At 33.7% G+C, this 19,821-nt stretch overlaps 1 protein-coding gene and 1 pseudogene across 1 annotated transcript in view; both read right to left on the bottom strand.

Annotated features, from left to right (window-relative positions):
- The window catches only part of LOC114879613 (neurotrimin-like), a 538,060-nt gene that overhangs the window by 222,427 nt on the left and 295,812 nt on the right, over positions 1-19,821 (bottom strand). The gene's annotated exons all lie outside the window — the stretch shown is intronic.
- Positions 3,656-3,777, bottom strand: LOC114880942 (annotated as a pseudogene).

Here is a 19,821-nt window from a genome sequence, read left to right on the forward strand (position 1 = left end):
AAGTATGAGAAGACTGCAGTTTTTGATTGAAAAAGGATAAAGACTTGTCAGTACTTACGTAGGTTTGCTTTGAACATAAACTGACGCCGCTCGACTGCAGGCAAATAATTTATGAAGAGGGACTCAAAGGAAATAGTTTTAAAACCGCCGCAAACTGCGGTAATGGGATTTCATTGTAACGGAATCTTTTTAAACGTTATAACGTGAAATTAAATGTAAAAACGTTTGCATGATTTTTCTACGAAAATATTATTTTATTGTTGAGCGACAGAACTCATTCCTTTTCCATTTAATTAATTATTATAAAATCATTTACTAAACTCATTTATTTTCAGAGTAATAAATGGTGAAAGTAATTAACTGGATTACCGTTTGGCAGAAAGAAAATTACCGTTTCATTAAATTATTCATTAATCATAATATATCAACCTTAAACAAGACGGGAATATACTAATTGTACAAACATAAACATTATTCATTTTAAAGTGGTGTAATTTTTTCGATTGATAATTTGCATAAAACATGAGAGTGTTTAAAAGATCAAGTGGAGGAAGTTTAGCGGAACTAATAGAAAAGTAATTAATGTTTTTCAGACACAATTATAAAAGAAATGCATAATAATGATATTCATATTCAGGAGAAGTATTGCGATCGATGTACGGAGCATTTTGTGGAAGAAAAAATTGTAAACAAATTTTTTCACTAAAAACGTACTTTTTGCAAGATTTCGGAAGCCAAATTGCAAAATCAGACTTTGTATGCCGCTGAATAATTGTGCAAGGAATATTTAGAAGAAAGAATCATGAGAAAATATTGCTTCTTCATTTCCAAATCTTTGAACTACGCAATCGTTAATTTGAGCCGTTTTATATCAATATAGCTGCTTGACTATCGCGCTAACCCGGAGTTTCCTACTGTCTATTTAACGCAAACAGCGAAGCAAATTATAGAATCTGGAACTTCGAACACCATGCATTATGATGGGATGTCGCGTAGCAAACTTCTTTTCTGATATATTGAATGATCGAGATAGGCGGCTGGCGACTTTTGGCGATGCAGGGTTGGCAAACCTGACAATGAGCCAAGTCAAAAAGAGATATTATGTTCTTTCTGTTGAAGTTGAAGCTTACTGCGTTTTAGTTCTTTGTCTAGAAACCATGATTTTCCGTTTTAGCCTATGTACATACATGATGCAATTTATATTTTTTTAAGAGTTTTGATATGTGTATAGTTCGAGTATAATATTTGCTTACTTATAATAAATAATATATAATAAAAGATGAAAGTGTTTATTTTTTTCAATCTCACGACACATTATTATCAACATCATCAGAATCATTTTTATTGAATTGTGATTCTTGTCAGAGACTCTCATATGGTTCTTTGTTATTGCCTGTGGAACCTTTTAAACTGTCCAATTCAACATTTACATATATAAACCAACTGGGTTTCATTAATTTAAGCCTGTCATTCAACAAGCACCCTAATCGTTTCCGAAGTCAAGTTGACGGCCTAACAGATTTACTATTGAACCACAGTATCCTAATTCAAACCTGTCCTTAATCCGAAGTCCAACGTATCGGTCAACTACCGTCATACTCATTTACGAACTAAATGGACGGATTTACGACCCGCTCTGACCGATTCGTTCAGAATCGCAGTGTGGCGTTATATGAAGAGTATCTGGAACAACTACCATGTCCTTGTTAAACATACCGCATATGTATTTCAAAATTAATGTAACTCAAAAAATGCGATTTTTCACATAGAAAGAGTTGGATAAACACGCATCTATTAATCATGAAAATTTTAGGAACTATATTGGTTAGTACTTATGTCACTTTTAACGTTTCAAATGAAAATATATTGCCATATACACATTTCAAGTTGTGATCGGAACCATATACCGAACAAGTCTGCGCTACTTAAAATACAAAACTGCAATATTTTGAATTGTGTCATTAACCGATTTCGAAATAGGAGGAGGTTATTTATGTATATAAATGAAATATAGTAAACTCTTGTTATATCGCCACGTAAGCGATTTGATCATAACTTATAAAAACGATACATTTCTATCCTACACGCCCCCTTCCTCCCTCTTGTTTTCTCCAAATGAGAATTTGAAAATTTGAAAAATTGTCCGCTTCTTTAATTGTCCAGTCTGCGGCAATATAATGAATATCTACTATATAGACTCTACACATATAACATTTCGAGTTAACCCTACTTTCCTACTCTTATAGAAAGTGTTAGGTTGGCTTTATTGATGAGTGTTAGGATAGTATGACTGAGTGAATGCTAGGAATAATATGTATGAATGGATTGGTAGTTTGTATGCAACAGTAAAAAGTTTTGAATGTTCGTATTCGTTGTGAGAGAATAACTCTACTGAGATCGACGTACGTATTATTAATTAGGATTACATATTATGAATAAATTCTTAAGCAAGAATAAGGTGTAGCTAATCATTACTATAATAGAAAGTCCCCACAGAAAGTTCGAGATGTGAAAAAACAATGTCTAAATAAAGCACCAACAGTGTCACAACTAAAAATAATTTGTTTCTGTGTAAATTGAAGCAGCATAGATAATGTTACAAGTCTAAAAGGAGGGACTTTTAAGAGCGAAGAATCGAAAATTACAAATGTTTTCAATTATTTAAAATATTACGTATATATGAATTTGTTTATGAAAGGTGGTAGTCTTCTCGTATATGAGTTTCTAACAGGACTAATAGCAAATGCTACCCGAAACAATTTGCAAAATTAATATCGCATTTGGCCAAAGTCCAGAAACAGATTGCAGCATTCAACACTGGTGTGAAAGGTTTCGATGATAATGAGGTCTATAAAGTATAAAGAGGTTAATGTCCATATAACGATACGAAAATTTACGCTGTAATTAAAGGTCAACAGGAGTGACACTGGCATCTCTATCGGAATAGCAATGAAACACGGAAAAGTAATTTACGTTTTTCGGATACAATTATGACAAAAACGTTTAATAATTATGATACTCTATTTACAAAAAGTATATATACTTATCAATGTACGAAGCGCTTTCTTGGAAAAATTGAAAACAATTTTCTTTTACAAAAAAGTATTTTTTAATCTACCGAGTATAAAGATTTTTGAATCGTTGTAACTTATTTTACGAAAGTTACATATGATCTTGTTTGTCCTTCGCTACTTTTTCCACAAAATTTCATATGTAAAAAGCAAAGCTTTGGTCTCTTCTTCTCGAAAACGATACGGTCAATCTTTTTAAAATTTTTCCGAGAACAAGTTGCATCGAAATTATTAAATTAAAAAAATTTGATACTCCTATAATTCTTTTCATTGCAATATCGTACCTCCTTAATTCTGTTGATTTCGAAAATATCTAAATATGTATCCAAGAAACAATTTTAAATAAACACGCACTCGCACCGCTGACGCTCGTTTTATATTCTGGGTTCTGATACTCTTTTATGTTACGCGTCATTCAAATTTGCACTTTCGAAATTTCGAACCGTAGATACGGAAGGCCGACTGTTATATACGGTGTAATTAAAATGCTTTCAAAGATTTGTACAATTAAAATATTTGAAATTAAATAGAAAAAAATTTTATCAAATAGAATTATCAAATCTTTTAATTCGAAAAAAAAAGGAAGCCAACAGCACGCGGAGTTCCCAAGTGGTCACCCCATCCAAGTACTACCCGCGCCGAACTCAGCTTAACTTCGGTGATCAGACGAGAACCGGTAGAGGTCCTGACTCGTATGGCCGTTGGCGAAAGTACATTTTTTCTTAGGAAGGAAAATATGTAGAAATCTAAAGAATACACTGTAATCATAACAAAATTAATTTCTCATATCCACGATATTCTATTCTGAAATGTACCACGATTACATAAACATGTGAGTAATACTAAACAACAGGACCGCCTTATATATGTATAGTATATGTATACATAATCCGCCCTTGTGCAAACTTTAAAAGGCCACCCCCTTACTCCGTGGAAAGTTAATGAAAGTAATTAAGAAAGTAAACATTTTTATAATACAACATTTATTTTTTAGAGGTCAATATACATGGCATAATACAAAAATGTTAGATTATATATGAAGGATATTTCACATAACTGGGTTATGCTTAGTTTTAAAATGAGAGAAGGAAGAAACTGTTTTAATGGGCAAAATAAAATGCTGCCAAATAGAGTTTTATGTGAAATTTCCATGGAGTATAAAAGAGAAATAGGTATCCAACCTCTGTATGTTTCTTTATTTTCACTTTATTCATTCTAGTATTAAGAACTGGTGGGGACATCGGTCGTGCATGAACTGCATCGATTACTTTATGGCTGGGGCCATAAAGGACCCGCACGAAGGTCCGGTATTGTATACCTGGAAGTCAGACAGAGCTCTGCAGAGCCGAAAAATAATTTAGTATTAATATTTTTTCATTGATTAAAGCTATTCAGGCCTTTTTTCTTAATATTTTTTCACTGACTAAAGCCATTCAGGCTTTTTTTATTAGTACTTTTTTATTAACTAATCTAATCTAACCTAACCTAACCAAACCTTTTTCTATTTAATCGAAACTAAAAGAAAGCTCCCACTGTTGATCGAACGGGTTATAAAGGTTGAATTAAGCAATCCGCACAGAATGAGCCTAGCTGGCTCCTTAGCATGCATGCGCCACTTTCCAACCCAGGTATACAGTACCCGACCTTCGTGCGGGTCCTTTATGGCCCCCGCCATAAAGTAATCGATACAGTTCATGCACGACAGGGTCATCGATAATAAATTAGCAAGGCAATACTATGTACTGATTTGCATTGCCACACGTACAAACACAGTGTCGTCTCGGCTCGGGTAGGTCCCCGCTGGCACGTGACAATGTGAACCTCATGGTGCGGTCAAGGGTTCCTTTATGTCCGGCTGTGAGAGGATCACCCTGTATATAATCTTGGGATTCTTTAAACGGTGTCGTAAAAATAAATTTTATTAATAATCCATCAAAATGCCGCCCTATTGCCTCCCGTCTGAAATGGACAACCTTCACAACGCGGCTCTGTATGTATCTGTTCATGCTTGAAAGACAGCTTTTGTTTGAAACTTCATTAACCCTTGAACAGCGAATGGGTCATTCGTGACCCAAACTTATAAATCGTATACAAGGATATTAACCTGTTTAGACCTACCATAGATTCCAATTATTCGCGAGGATTTTATAATGGGCAGTATTAAGCACCATGCTTAGTGGTACATTTATGACTTCTACTTCCGAGAACCTCAAAACCGTGCCGTGACAACCATAAACTCATGAAGCCATAAAGAATTCCACGATTTTCACTTTAATTTTGTAACCATTGTCCAAATCTGTTTGCCAAGCCTTAAAATTGCTAATTTTCTATTCCGTTACTTCAAGTATGTTTTGCTTTAGTCAATGCGCTTCCTAATTTTATTGCCTGCCACGGTCAATATTCGAAACGCCTAAAGCTTTCCCTGCACGTCTTTTAAGAGTGAAAATATCGATGAGGAACTGTTAGTTTTAAAGCGGTCACCGTTGACCTTTTTCCACCAAATTTTTGCCATTAGTAAATCAGCGTTTCTCACCCTATTAAAGCGCTCTTGCGCTTTAGAAAGGAAAGTTTCATCCCATTTAAATGGTACGCAAATCAGAATAAGACTTTCCTTTCTGTTACATGCATTTTTATGCACACAACTGTCTCAGCTGCAGGACATCGCTGTCTCTAGGTATCCATGACAGAAAAGAGACTTGGACCACTTTATTGCTATTGTAGTAGCATTGCCTTTGAGTCCACTAGCGAGAGGATCACGCTGTACATGGAGCAGTTAACACCTCGACCAACATTAGATCTTATTTTAATTAGTATACCCTCCATCATGCTCGAAGTCCCTCTAGGGAAAATGGCGGTCTAAATCCAATTGGCTTGTTTGTTACATTTAAATTGTTTCCATGTTCATCTAATGAACCGGAGTCTCCCACATTTAAGTTCATTTCATTTTCTTCTAACTCCAATGTAGAATTATTTGTTTAAATATAAGACATAAGCCAATTGGTGATGATTTACACCACCATTTTCTCTAGGGAAGCTTCGAACATACTCGAGGGTACACATTAAAATAGTCTCCTATTTTGTAGTGCTCCTTCGAACATAACATAGTTGATTGTATATATTACAAATAATAAAACTAGTCCGAATACCACGTGCAATATTCAACGAGGCTCGAAAGATTTATTTCACCACGAGTGTTAACATAACCTAAAATTGAATGTATAATTTATAAACGAAAGGTTTCATTTATCGGAGAAATAATTTTTAAAGAAGTAGTGTAAAATTTAGGAAATGAGAATAATATGAAATATAAAATGAAACTAAAATCGGGGCTGTCTTAATGGAATTTACCGTTTATGTTTTTTTTTTTTTTTTTGTAATTAGAATAATGTATAATGGAATTCATGATATAGTAACTAAATTGCGATTGTAAAACAAATGCGATACCTATTTCTATTTTACCTAGTATGAGAAAAAAAGCATTTTCAGTTTACACTTCTGTATCGTAGTTTAAAAATTGATATGTTATCACAAATACAGGCCGTTGTATACATTTTCCAACTGTTTGGATGAAAAACTACAGTGCTACTGTGGAAGTCCAACAAAAAAGTGCAATGTTTGCAGAAGACTTTAAACATAACAGGTTTGCATGTAACGCCGTTATTTTAATAAAATTGCTTTACCGTATTTACGCAATTACAAAAATGTTATTATATCGTTTTAAAAAAACACATAGTACACAACTCCTATCATGATAAAATAAAAATTGAAATTGCAATAAGACACAGTAAATACATTCAAATATTAAAATAACTTCAGCATTAGTATATCTAAACAATTGATTACGGTTATTATCTTAAAAATGATTAGATATGGGTAAAATCAGCCTTATTAGACAAAGTAACACACAACATATTAAATGTTATTAGGTGTTTTCATAAATTGTAATAACGTTGTTTATTTGTTCTCAAATAAACGTAACAAATTATGATTAAAATATAGAAAAAATGTTACTTCGCCTAATAAAGTTAATTTTTGATATATCGAGTGTTTTTTTAAAACAATTTCATTTGAAACTTTCCATGATTAAAAATTTACTGATTTTGTTGAGTTTTGTTAAATGAAGTACAGGTGAAATTTAGCAACTTTTTAAAGTCCAGATTTTATTTATTATATAAGACAAATATTAACAGTTCCCAGGGATGAAAACGAAATCACGCTGCAGAGGAGAGGGTGCGAAAATAAATAGAAAAATCAAACATAGAAATTTGGGGTATTTCATAGGGAATGTGCTGTATAGATATAAATATTATAGATCTTACAAAACTTCTGTTTTCTTTTTTTTAATTTTTTTTAATTTATGGCAAATCCAGGGTAATAGAAATTTGTGTTTTCCAGTAATTAACGTTTAAAAATTCGAGTAAAGAGCGCTTAAAACCTGCAAACTGCCCAGCACCAACGCGACGACTGAACGTCAGGTCAGGTCTATTAAGCTATCTGAGCCAAATCATTAGAATATTAAAAAACATATATGAAAATTTTTTGCTAATTATTTGCTATTTTTTGCCGTAAAAAGTAATTTTTTGGTCCAGCCATTAAAAAGTTACAAAGGGCTAGATAGCTTAATATTAAGCCATCTAGCCATTGTAAAAAATAGCATATAGTAAAATAAAACAAAAAATCAATAACACACACATTTTCGGTTATTTTTTTACTTTATTTTACATTGAAAAGTATTTCTTTTGCTCCAACTGTTACAAAGTTACAAAAGGTTAGATAATTTTTTAGACTATTTTTAATTTATTTCGCAGACAAAAAATTTAGAACTCGAATATTTTAATAGCAAATAATTCAGGGAACATTTTGACACGATAATGTACAAGTAAATAATTTTTTAAAGCACCTTACTCTTATAGTTTGGGTGGTGCTCTTATCCATTTTTAGTCTTTTCGTGACATCAAAACGTCTCCTGAATTATTTGCCGTCCTAATATGTAAGGACTTGAATTTTCTGCTCATAAAACAAGTTTAAAAGACTAAATACCGATCAGCACCACTTAAACTAAATAAGTAAAATGCTTTAAAAATAATTAATTGCGAGCACAGCTTTATATACATCCTTTTTGCATAAAATAGATTTTGTATCGTTTATTTTCTTATTAATTAAAAAATAAATATAAATTTTTTCAAACCTATTTCGTCAGAAATAAAATCGCAATCTAAATATTTTGTGAACAAGTAATTCGCGAACCATACTAATGTCCTAACTAGTATTTAGTCTTATACGGCAAAAAATAGCAAATAATTAGCAAAAAATTTTCATATATATTTTTTTATATTCTGATGATTTGGCTCAGTTAACTTAATAGACCTTGTCAGGTCAGCAGGGGTGGGTTCAGTAATAACCAGGAATCATTGAATAGTAGAAACTTACCACGTGCTATTCTGTCTCTCTTCTTGGTTATGACTGTACCCACCCCTGCTGATCTGACGTTCAGTCGTCGGTGCTGGGCAGATTTCAGTCGCTTTTTACTCGAATTTTCAAACGTTAATTACTGGAAAACAAAGCCGCAAACGCTATTTCGTCATTCTTAATTTTTGTCTTATTTTGATCCCTAGAATCACCCCTTAAAAAATCTCCCACCTGTTGTCGAACACCCTGTAGTAAGACAACCACAATTAACCGAAGCGTTTAATAGTTTAATCTTTTCCCATAAGTGACATAATGGGGCACTATAATGATTATTAGTAAATGTACTGAAATCAATGCGTTATTTTAAACAGAACTCCTTAAACAAATGTAATTAACTGTGTAGCCAATTAGGAACATTTAATAAAGGAATTATGCAAACAAAAATTTTGTATACAATTATTGTTAATAACGGAAAACTCAGTATGTATGACTCTTTTTATAGTTTTGTACTTTTTACCTACTGTTTTATTTCGAATTTTATTTGAAACGCATTCGATCAGAAATTAACGTGAAAATGATTTGTTCTTGAGGAGGTTTGCATGGCTAAATTTCGAATAATATTTACTGTTAATTCCCCTTTATTTACAGAACGAGGCAAGATGCAACTCGTATTTATTCGTGGGAAATACAATCGCTATTATGTTGTGAATCGACAATCAGAAAGTTTGACTGAAAATAGAAACTATTTAAAACTTTGAAATCGAATTTCCGTTTAAATACTTTACATTGTCACCTAATTTTAGTTTAGGTGCTGTACTAACTTCATGATCGAATGCCATTGAATGACTAACAAGAAAACGGTCGCTGTTAGCGTACAATTAAAACGTAATCAAAACTACATACTCTGCATTATATTATGTCGTGGGTGGTTCGTATGACGTTAACAGTTATTTAAGTAGAATAATTTCATTTTATAAGTTCAATAATGCACAACACAAACTATTATTCTAAACAAGGAACCATTAAAAGAATAATACTACGACTTTTGTTCAAATTTAAATATAATATAATAGTACCTAGGTCATTGCGTAAGAACAATATAAGTGACACGAAACAAGAAATATCTTTATTCGTTTAAAAACGTATGTTTTAAAAAATTTAAGTTAAAGATCCACAAACAACAATAGAACTCAGAGAAAATGTGAAGTAAAATGAAAAGAATTTATCAAAAACGGATACGATACAAACGTGCGAAGTCCGAAAAGTCATGGGTATCTGAAATTCGAGTTGAGTCGGGAAAAGTTAGACGAAATCGGGTGGAATCGGGCGAGTTCTCGAAATTATGGAATGAAAGGTGGGCATATTTTCAAAATCTGGTAGATACTACACTTTTGAAAGCCCTTTCGATTTTGTCCGATTCTGCTCGATTTTTTTCGATCTGGCCTGCTCTTTCTCGACCTGACCCGGTCCCGAAATCTCGGATACCTGTACAATTCTAAAAAATAATATTAGAAAAATTATCTTCACTCCTGAATAGCGGAGTTTGGATCAATCCACATCCAAACTTAAAAACATATAGAAGAATATTAACCTAAAATTAAATGTGGGTATAATTTTTAAACCAAAGAGTTTCATATATTGGAAGAATAATGTTTAAAGGAACAGTGTAAAATTTAGGAAATGAATGTAATATAAAATGCAAAATTAAATTAAAATGGGGCTCTCTCCATGGTTCGCCGTCCGAGGATTAAAGTTCATGGCAATATTCATCACAAATAAAAATAAATGGTGTTTCAACAAAAGCTTCCGGAAGCTTCTTGCAAATAAAACATGTTTAAATCTAGATAACTTGTAAAATTTTTATTGTATGATCATCTAAATTTTTTTTACACGATATTACTTCTTATCAATATTTTGCTTTCACATCCGCACACAAAGCCTGTTTAATGTCATCAACAGTCCGTCGAATAGTTTCCTTGAGTCCCTTTGTTGTTTGTAAACTGTTCGTGTAAACTTGTTCTTTAATATAGCTCCAAAGAAAACAATGTAAAGACGTTAAATCGCACGATCTTGGGGGCCAATTGACATTACCATTTTTTAAAAGAATCTCGTCGCTAAACTTTGATTGTAATAAAGTTACAGTTTAGAAGAATGTAAAGGGTGATTGAAGCTACGTCAAAGAACAAGTCTACAGGAACAATCCACAAACAACAAAAGAACTCAAAGAAAGTATTCGAGACACTGTTGATGAGATTAAGCAGCCAATGTGCTTAACCAATTTTTGAGAAAAAAGTAATATCGTGTAAAAACGGGCTTGGATGGTCACTTGCGCGATATTGTATTTCACACATAATTGTAAAGGACAATATTATAATAAACAATAAAAATTTGATAAATTCTTTAATCTGATCTACATAAAACTTGCGGAAGTTCTTGTTGGAACGCCCTATGTTAGTTAAGAATTCGATATGGATGACGGACCATAGAGAAAGCCACAACTTTAATTTACACTTCATATTTACATTGATATTACTTCATATTACACTTAAGTTTTACATTGTTCCTTTAAAAATGACTCTTCCAATATATGAAACTCTTTTGTTAAAAAATAATATATTTAATTTTAGGTTCATATCCTTGCATATGTTTTCTAAGTTTGGGTCATGACTGACCCATGCTTCACTGTTCAGGGGTTAATGTAATTAGGAATTCACGATTAGAATTAAAATATCAGTTATGATTAACAATTGTAGGAGAAAAAAAGGATAATATTCTCCGGTCATAATAGGAATCGGGCATCTTAAATAAAATTGTCTCTTCTTTGTCAGTTTAATTATGTATCGAACACCGTACATCGTGTATCGCGGATCGCGGAACAGGATCGTGCCGTTACAATATGTCGTTTCGGAATCTCTCTGAATCTGCCTGAAAGGGAACATCGGGGACTGATACACTCCGATTTTGATGAAACTTTGCATAAATGTTGACCTGTTTATCAAGATAGCTGTAATTCGTTAGTGAAAGGGCGAACCGCCCTTTCTATATACGTGCTTATAAATCGTAAATAACAAAAGAGATAAAAAAATAGTTAAAATAAAAGTTGTACCGTTTCTTGAGGTCTATAAAGCTGAGTGTAAGTTTTTTTTTTTAAATCATCCTTTTTGCAAAATTGAATTCCTCCTCCCCCTCCTTTTTGAAAAACTTTACTTTCTTTCCAATCAATAAAAGCGCCTATTTATTATGAATTCAACGATGTATTATAGTGTATAGTTGTTTTAATTATTCCGATGAAATTTTTTATTTAAGTTGTTTGATCTGTCTACATATATTGACCGCTAATTCGTCTTATACATACTTACGACGTTGATAGGATCTTTGATAAGAACCATTTTTCCATTCGTTTTACATGTCATTTACATAATTGTAAGATTAATTTCATCATCATATGATGAAGTACATTTATTTTGTAGATTTTCTACAATATACAGAGTACTTCCGATGTAGTAAGTACAATTGAAAAGATGGTTAATCTACATATAAAAATAAGCTGAAAATGTAGAGTAAAAGCTTTTGACATAGTAACACTCTCATTCATCCATACTGTGTTCGTTAAATCAACTCCTATACATATTTCGCTTATTCTAACTTTAATTTTTATTATAATATAATATTACATGTATATAACAACCAATATTATTCGACATAGCTTTTACAGTAGTGAAATTGTTCAAAAAAGTGTTTTGGAACATAAATATTTTTCACACCAAGCACAACGAAGTATAGCTAATTCTCCGCACATATTGCACCGATGAATTTCGTCAATTTGTTCTGTAAAACAATAATCGACTGAATTTTCATAGCGTGCCGGACGTTCTTCTACATATCCGCTTTTATAACACGAATGCTTAAACAAATTTTGGAATCTAGGTGAAGACAACTGATTATGTACAAGAGATTGGAGTTTTATGATATTATTTCATTGATGTAAAATAACGTCATGATTCAATAAAATGACCTGATTGGAAAAAGTTTTTACGAAGTTTTTCCATATTTGAAAACCAAGAACATCAAGAGGCTGTAGTCTTCCTGACGTCTTTTTCGGTATCGTCAGAAAAAGTGTACTCCTTTTCCTTCAGGAATAAGGTCTTGCAAAACATTTGGACAGTGTCCACTCCATGAATTCCACGTTTATTAAAAATATTTCAGTAAACCAAGTTTTAAAGTGTTCTGAAGTTAATTTGCCAGATTTTGAAGCAGAAACATGAACATTTGGAGCATTGAATAAACTTTCTTTTACTCTTGGTCCGAACTGTCTGCTTGATTCCTTTAAAACTATATAAAGCAGTGCAAACAATTTTCCATTTACAGATACAGTAGGTTGTATGGTATAACTATGAATGGTTGATGACATGGACTATACGACAGCTTCAATGGTTTTTGATCCCTTTGCAGCTAGCGTTCGATCAGAATGAAGTTCTAAATTAAAACCACTTTCGTCCGAATTAAATACATTTTCTACCCCATAACTATTAATATTCGGTTTCACAATTTGAATAAAATTATCGATAACTGTATCTATTTCTTGAGAATTTTCACGTTTCCAGTAAGTTACAAATTTTGTTATTTTACGCGAAACTATTCCATGTAGTTTTTTAAATTTAAATATCCACCACTTTCTAATGCTCATTTTCGAATATCAATATCATGGACTATGAATCCTCTTTCAAGAGCATCACGAAACATCGAAAGAGTAAAATCCGAAATATACAATAACTTATCTCTTCGCGTTCCACCTGCTTCGACGTATTTTCCCCATCTGTACAACTGTTCACGTGTTCGAACCTTTCAAAAATTATGTTGTACTACTTTAACAGGTTTCCGTTTACCTGGTGTACTTTTCCAAAATTCTACCGCATTTTTCTTATATTCCAAGTAGACATCATCTTCTTGTTCCTCTGGAATGCAGACATCTTCTTCCTCTACAGCAGGCCTGTCCAAGTAGGGGAAATCCACTCCTGGAACACATGTTCCGGTTCCCCTTCCAACGCTGCTCCTTCAAGTAAGATGGGACGGTTCCGACTACCGTCTCTCCGAGGAGACAGTACCGCCGCTAGGAAAGACGGAGAGACGGTAGTCGGAATCGTCCCATCTTACTTGAAGGAGCAGCGTTGGAAGGGGAACCGGAACATGTGTTTCAGGAGTGGATTTCCCCTACTTGGACAGGCCTGCTCTACAGCTTCAACGTCAGTATCCACAGCATCAAATGGTGGATTTACAATTTCTGCTTCTACTGGTCTTGGCTCCTCAGAGTCTAAAGTTTCATCCTTTTCAGCAAAAAACGATTGATCTTCAATGCTTCTTGTTATGATACCTTGTAGTACTTCGTATAATGCAACCTCTTTGTAATTGACTGGAGTCAGTGCAAACCGCGTAAAATTGGATGTAGTCGAAAACAAATTAATTACATTTGCAGGATTCATATAAACCATTTTGCCACAGAGCACGACTCGAGAGCAACCTACTGCCACACGTTCTTTCGATACTGGCTAACAATTACTGCATACGGTCTGTTCTGATGCATATATATAATATGTACGGTGTACGTACTTACTTACGTCAGTATAGCGTATCATGCTATTATAAGAAACTATCATGAGGTACGCATCTCATTGCATGTTTTGAACGTGTTTCGGGAATAACATGTTTACCTTTTTAAAAAGTATCATACCCCGACAATAAATGGCTTGTTATTGCGATTTTATATAAACGCAAATATCTTGTAAAACGTATATAGATGTGGTTCTACCAACGTCGCAAGTATAAATCGAGTTAGCGATCAATACAGACAGATCAAACAACTATACACTATAATACATAGTTGAATTCATAACAAATAAGCACTTTTATTGATTGAAATGGAAGTAAAGTTTTTCAAACAGGAGGGGGAGGGGGAATTCAATTTTGCAAAAAGGATGATTTAAAAAAAAAGCTTATACGCAGCTTTATAGACCTCAAGAAACGCTACAACTTTTATTTCAATATCTTTTAATATCTTTTGTTGTTTACGATTTATAAGCACGTATATAGAAAGACCGGTTCGGATAAAAGGGTTGATATCTCCCTCAAAGTGAAAAACGGGCACCAACGAATTACAGTTATCTTTATAAACAGGTCTAATAAATATTTATGCAGTTTCATCAAAATCGGAGTGTATCAGTCCCCGATGTTCCCTTGTTAGTGGCGGGGAGGCAAGGGAACTTCGGGAATGTTCCCGAACCCGGTAATGTCGCAGTTATACGCTTACATAATTAATTTTTTATTTAACCGCCATATAACCGCAATTAAAAATTGAAGTATGAAATCGTCAATTGGATTAATAGTTAAATTAGTTTGAATCGTAACTTGGATTAATCATTAGTTATTGAAATTAATATTTAAGTACCATCAAATATATTCTAAGACCAATTACACTGTCTAACAGTGAATTTGTGTTCCGATCTCCACTAGGTGATTCTTATAGTGCTTTGCACGCTGATTACAAATCTGCAAACCGTTTTGCTCCTATACGTACAGTTTTTGAGAAATTTGATTTTGAAAAAAAAAACATATTTTTCAGATTTAAACAAATTTTCTGACGTAATTATAAAAGATATTGAAATTCTATTTACACTGAAAGATTCTGTAGACTTTCCTGAATACAACAATACCTATCTTTAATACATTATAAATGTTTAAGTATATTTAAACGATCATTGACCACGGATGGACACCGAATTGGCACCAATTTTTTAGGATATTTTTCAATTTATCTGAAAAAGTAGAGGTCCAGCGTAAAATCGAATTATACCACGCGATAGTGCAGATTTTTAGCTCGACAAACCACCTGAAGAAAGTTGCAACATCGATTTTTTTATTAAGCCAGAAAGCGAAATAGCTTTGCGGGAGACGAAGTACCAACAGTGGCGCTCCGCGTCAGGACGGTTCCTCGGCGTCCCGCCAAATGCTGTTGCTTTAAGTCCTGACGCGGAGCGCCTCTGTCGGTACTTCGTGTCCCGCGAAGCTATTATGCTTTCTGGCTTGATAAAAAAATAGATGCTGCAACTTTCTCTGGGTAGTTTTTCAAGATAAAAATCTGCTCTATCACGTGGTATAATTCGATTTTACGCTGGACCTCTACTTTTTCAGATAAATTGAAAAATATCCTAAAAAATTGGTGCCAAATCAGGGTCCCGCCGCGTTCAATGATCGTTTAAACATACTTAAACATTTATAATGTATTAAAGATAGGTATCGTTGTATTCAGGAAAGTCTACAGAATCTTTCAGTGTAAATAGAATTTCAATATCTTTTATAATTACGTCAGAGAATTTGTTTAAATCTGAAAAATATGTTTTTTTTTCAAAATCAAATTTCTCAAAAACTGTACGTATAGGAGCAAAACGATTTGCAGATTTGTAATCAGCGTGCAAAGCACTATAAGAATCACCTAGTGGAGATCGGAACACAAAAAAAAAGTTAAAATTTGTTGGACAGTGTTATTTATAAATCACCAAAATTTAATCCAATTGATAAGGATGGTTAGAATAATTCTGACATTTGTAATTTTCAAAAAATGTACATCAAATTAGATGATACTTAAAATAATTTGTTAACAAATTATTGAAAATTTGATATTAAGTAAAAGTTGTTCTCATTTTGATTTGACGAAAAGAGATTGCGGTTTTCTTTTTTTTCTGTATTCACAGAAATAAAAATAAAGACAGATAATAAATTGATAAGAAACAGAAATGAACAAAAGAATATGAAAAATGATCGTCTACCTATTTCTACAGAAAATGACATTAGTTGAGTGAAGATGAAATGATGGTTTGCGTGTTCCAGAATCCTTATCTCTTTTTCGAGATACAATCATTTATTATGAGTAGCATGTGTGATACAACTGAACATCAAAATTTATTGGAAATAAGAATTTAGCGCGTTTACCGTTATAGTAGAAATAGTAATGCCTATAATTGAATGTTTTAATTTGTTATTTCAAATTATTAGTATGATCTTACGATTAACGAGATACTGTGTTTCCTGTCTTTTTTAATCTTTTAATTTTTTAATTAATTATAGCCTATATATTAAATAAATACTCATACGAAACAGAAACGTCCATGTGATTAAATGATAATTATGAAAAGTTTCGAAAGCACTTTGTATAATAATTCTGGAGCAGTGGACAAACGACCCCATCATCCAAGATTGTCAAAAAGCTTGTGCCAAATCAATTCAAAGGAATAATTCGATAACAATAGTCTGGGCCCCCTCCCACGTCGGTATTGTAGGAAATGAAACAGCATACAAAGCAGCCAATTCAACAACACCTAATCACTACGACAGCAGCCTACCCCCAGAAACCATACTCTCCAATCTAAAGGAAAAAATAAAAGATGGAATATTGGAATAAATGGAAGAATTGGAATAGTTGAAATAAAAAATGGAACCTCTCAACCAAACTACGGTTAACAACAATTAAAACCGACTATTTAAAAAAATCCATTACCTGGTCTTTACCAAGACAGGATCAAGTTGCAATTTCACGGATCAAATAGGCCATACAAAACTTACTCGCCAGTACGTCTTCAACAAAGAAGATCCACCAACGTGTGAACTGTGCAAAGACCATCTGACAGTGGAACACGTCATCGCCCACTGTAAAAAATACACCTCCAACCGACAACAACATAACATAAGACCAACTCTGAAGGACAACCTGAAGGACAAAGAATCGACCTAAAACCTGTTACAGTTCCTAAAAAGAACAAAATTATATAGAAAACTGTAAATCTTTCGTACGAGTCGCTAATAACCCATATGAGTGGTTGAGGGGACTTTAAATAAAAGGAAAATAAAAAAAAAATTCTGGTCCAAAAAATTCCTAAATTTAAGTACAGTTCAGTGTTGATTAGTTACACTGGCGTAACTAGATAGGGGAAGAGTGGGCTTGACCGCCCTAGAAATCTGGACCTTCATTCTAAAATTTTAAGATGTCAAAGCTCCAGAATTTTAAAACTTCGGAATTCCAAAATTAAAAATTTCAAATTTTCTACATTTACAAATCACAAAATTACAAATCTTCAAAATTTCAGAATATTAGAATTCCAAAATTTCACAATTGCAAATTACTAAAATTACAAAATTTAAAAATTTCAGAATTCCAACATTTTAAATTCAAAAAGTTTCAAATTTCTGAAATTTCATATTTTCAAAATGCTAAGGGACCATTCCAAAGGAAGATTAAGGTTACACCAATTATCAGTTACATTATTTTAACTTGTTTAAGTTGTTGCACATTAAACAGCAGAGTTTGAAACAGAAAATCTAGTACAAACATCCTTACGAATAATCATCATATTGTTGTGACACATAGTAGTCATAAAACGTGGCTAAAAGCTGTTATTTTCCTTTACATGTCCGATTAATTCTAACATTTATACAAGGTGGACCGCGATGCATGATCAGCTTAGATTATTCTGCTGTTAAGATGATTGCATCAAATTTTTTGTCAATCCTTTTTTCCCCAGAGTTATCAAGGTCACCTTTTTTCACCATTAAGGTCACCAAATTTGATTTTTTTATATCTAAAGCTATTTTTGTACTCCGACCTTTTAGGAGATATTGAGGCGAATTTGGCAAGCATCATAAAAAGTATTTCTTCTTCATCTAAACCAAAGAAACATTAAAAAAATATCATTTATCTTAATTGAATCGATACTGAAAATGGTATCCACTAGCAGCAAAATGCTCGCGTAAACTGTTAAGAAACGGCTACTTATTGTTAGTTCTATTCTATTCTATCTATTCTATTGTTAGTTCGTCGCTGCCATGCCCTTGCGGAGGTTTCATATTCTTTTTGTTGTAGAGGCTTGTGCGAGCCCGGTTAGGGTCAGTTCAGACACGTGGTGACCATTCGCACAAGCCTGGGTTTTTCCCGGCGGTCAATGGGCACGGGCGTTGGCCACGCCGGTAGACAGTGTTTTCCCGCGAAGTTTTCGCGCCGTTTTACGGAAAGCAGCGTGCTCGCCGTCCTTGTCCTCGACTGGGTAGAGTGGGTATTGTTTGAAGAAGGTAAATGTTAAAAACAACATTCTCAATGCGGAACTGTCATAAATTCCCTATAAAAGACGTTGTTAGAGTTTGAGCCAAGCGAGGTTTATGACAGGGTGCAATAATCCATAGCTCGACCCTGTCATATACCTGGCTGTACCAGAAAGGTGACTCGGCCTCGAAACCTAACGGTTTCAGCGGCAACGAGTCACCACATGGCAAGTCTGGAAAAATCCATAGTTGCCAAGTTGCCGTCTACCCCCAAAAATGCAGAACCTCTGTTCCCCCTTCCAAAGGTAGCGCGCTAAGGCCGTAATGGAAGGGAGGAACAGAGCAATTCAAAAGCATCGACAAGTTCGAAAAGAAGACAGAAGCAAATTAGCAAGCATAGAGAGACAAGTCAAGAGCAAACTGAAAACACCATGCTGCGTTCAATATCGGAATACTACAACATGTTATTCATTTACGCGCAGTGCAACGGTAACGCGGAACTCGCTGCCGAGCGATACCGCGAAACCTACGATGTCACCGCAAATGCACCGACTGCTCCGTGTTTCCAGAGGCTGGCTACACGTGTCTATGCCACCGGCTCGCTGATGCCAGACAGAATAGATACCGGCCGCTCCACCCGTTCTTCAGCATTGCAGGAAGAGCTGATTCTTGCTGAATCTGAGCAAGACGACACCGCCAGCATACGCGAGATCACCCGACGCTCCAAGTAAGTAATAATTTTGGATAAAGTTCCGAAAGCGACAACTCTCCGGTTTTTCTGAAATATTTGCCAAAGCTTATCCTTGATTAGAGAAGAAAGTCCCTAAAAGGATTTTTGGCGACAAAGCCTCATTTGCCCCGCAGCCCCCTTCAAAATTTTGACAGTTCTTACTAAATATCTCCGAAAATATTGATTTTAGAGAAAAAAGTTTCAAACCTTTTTTGTATAGTTTCTTAAGAGCTTCATTTTTTGTTTGAAACTTTTTTCTCTAAAATCAATATTATTGGAGATATTTAGTAAGAACTGACAAAACTTTGAAGGAGGCTTGGGGGGAGGGCAAACGAGGTTTTGTCGTCAAAAATCTTTTTAGGGACTTTTTTCTCTAATCAAGGATAAGCTTTGGCAAAAATTTCAGAAAAATCGGTGGGTTGTCGCTTTCGGAAGTGTACACCCATAATTTTAAATAATTATAATAATTTTAATATGAAAATATAATTCTTGTTTTAATATACATAATTTCTGTTTCATTTTAGTGTT

Source organism: Osmia bicornis, chromosome 7 (assembly GCF_907164935.1).
Source record: "Osmia bicornis bicornis chromosome 7, iOsmBic2.1, whole genome shotgun sequence".
NCBI classification, from domain to species: Eukaryota; Metazoa; Arthropoda; class Insecta; order Hymenoptera; family Megachilidae; genus Osmia; species Osmia bicornis.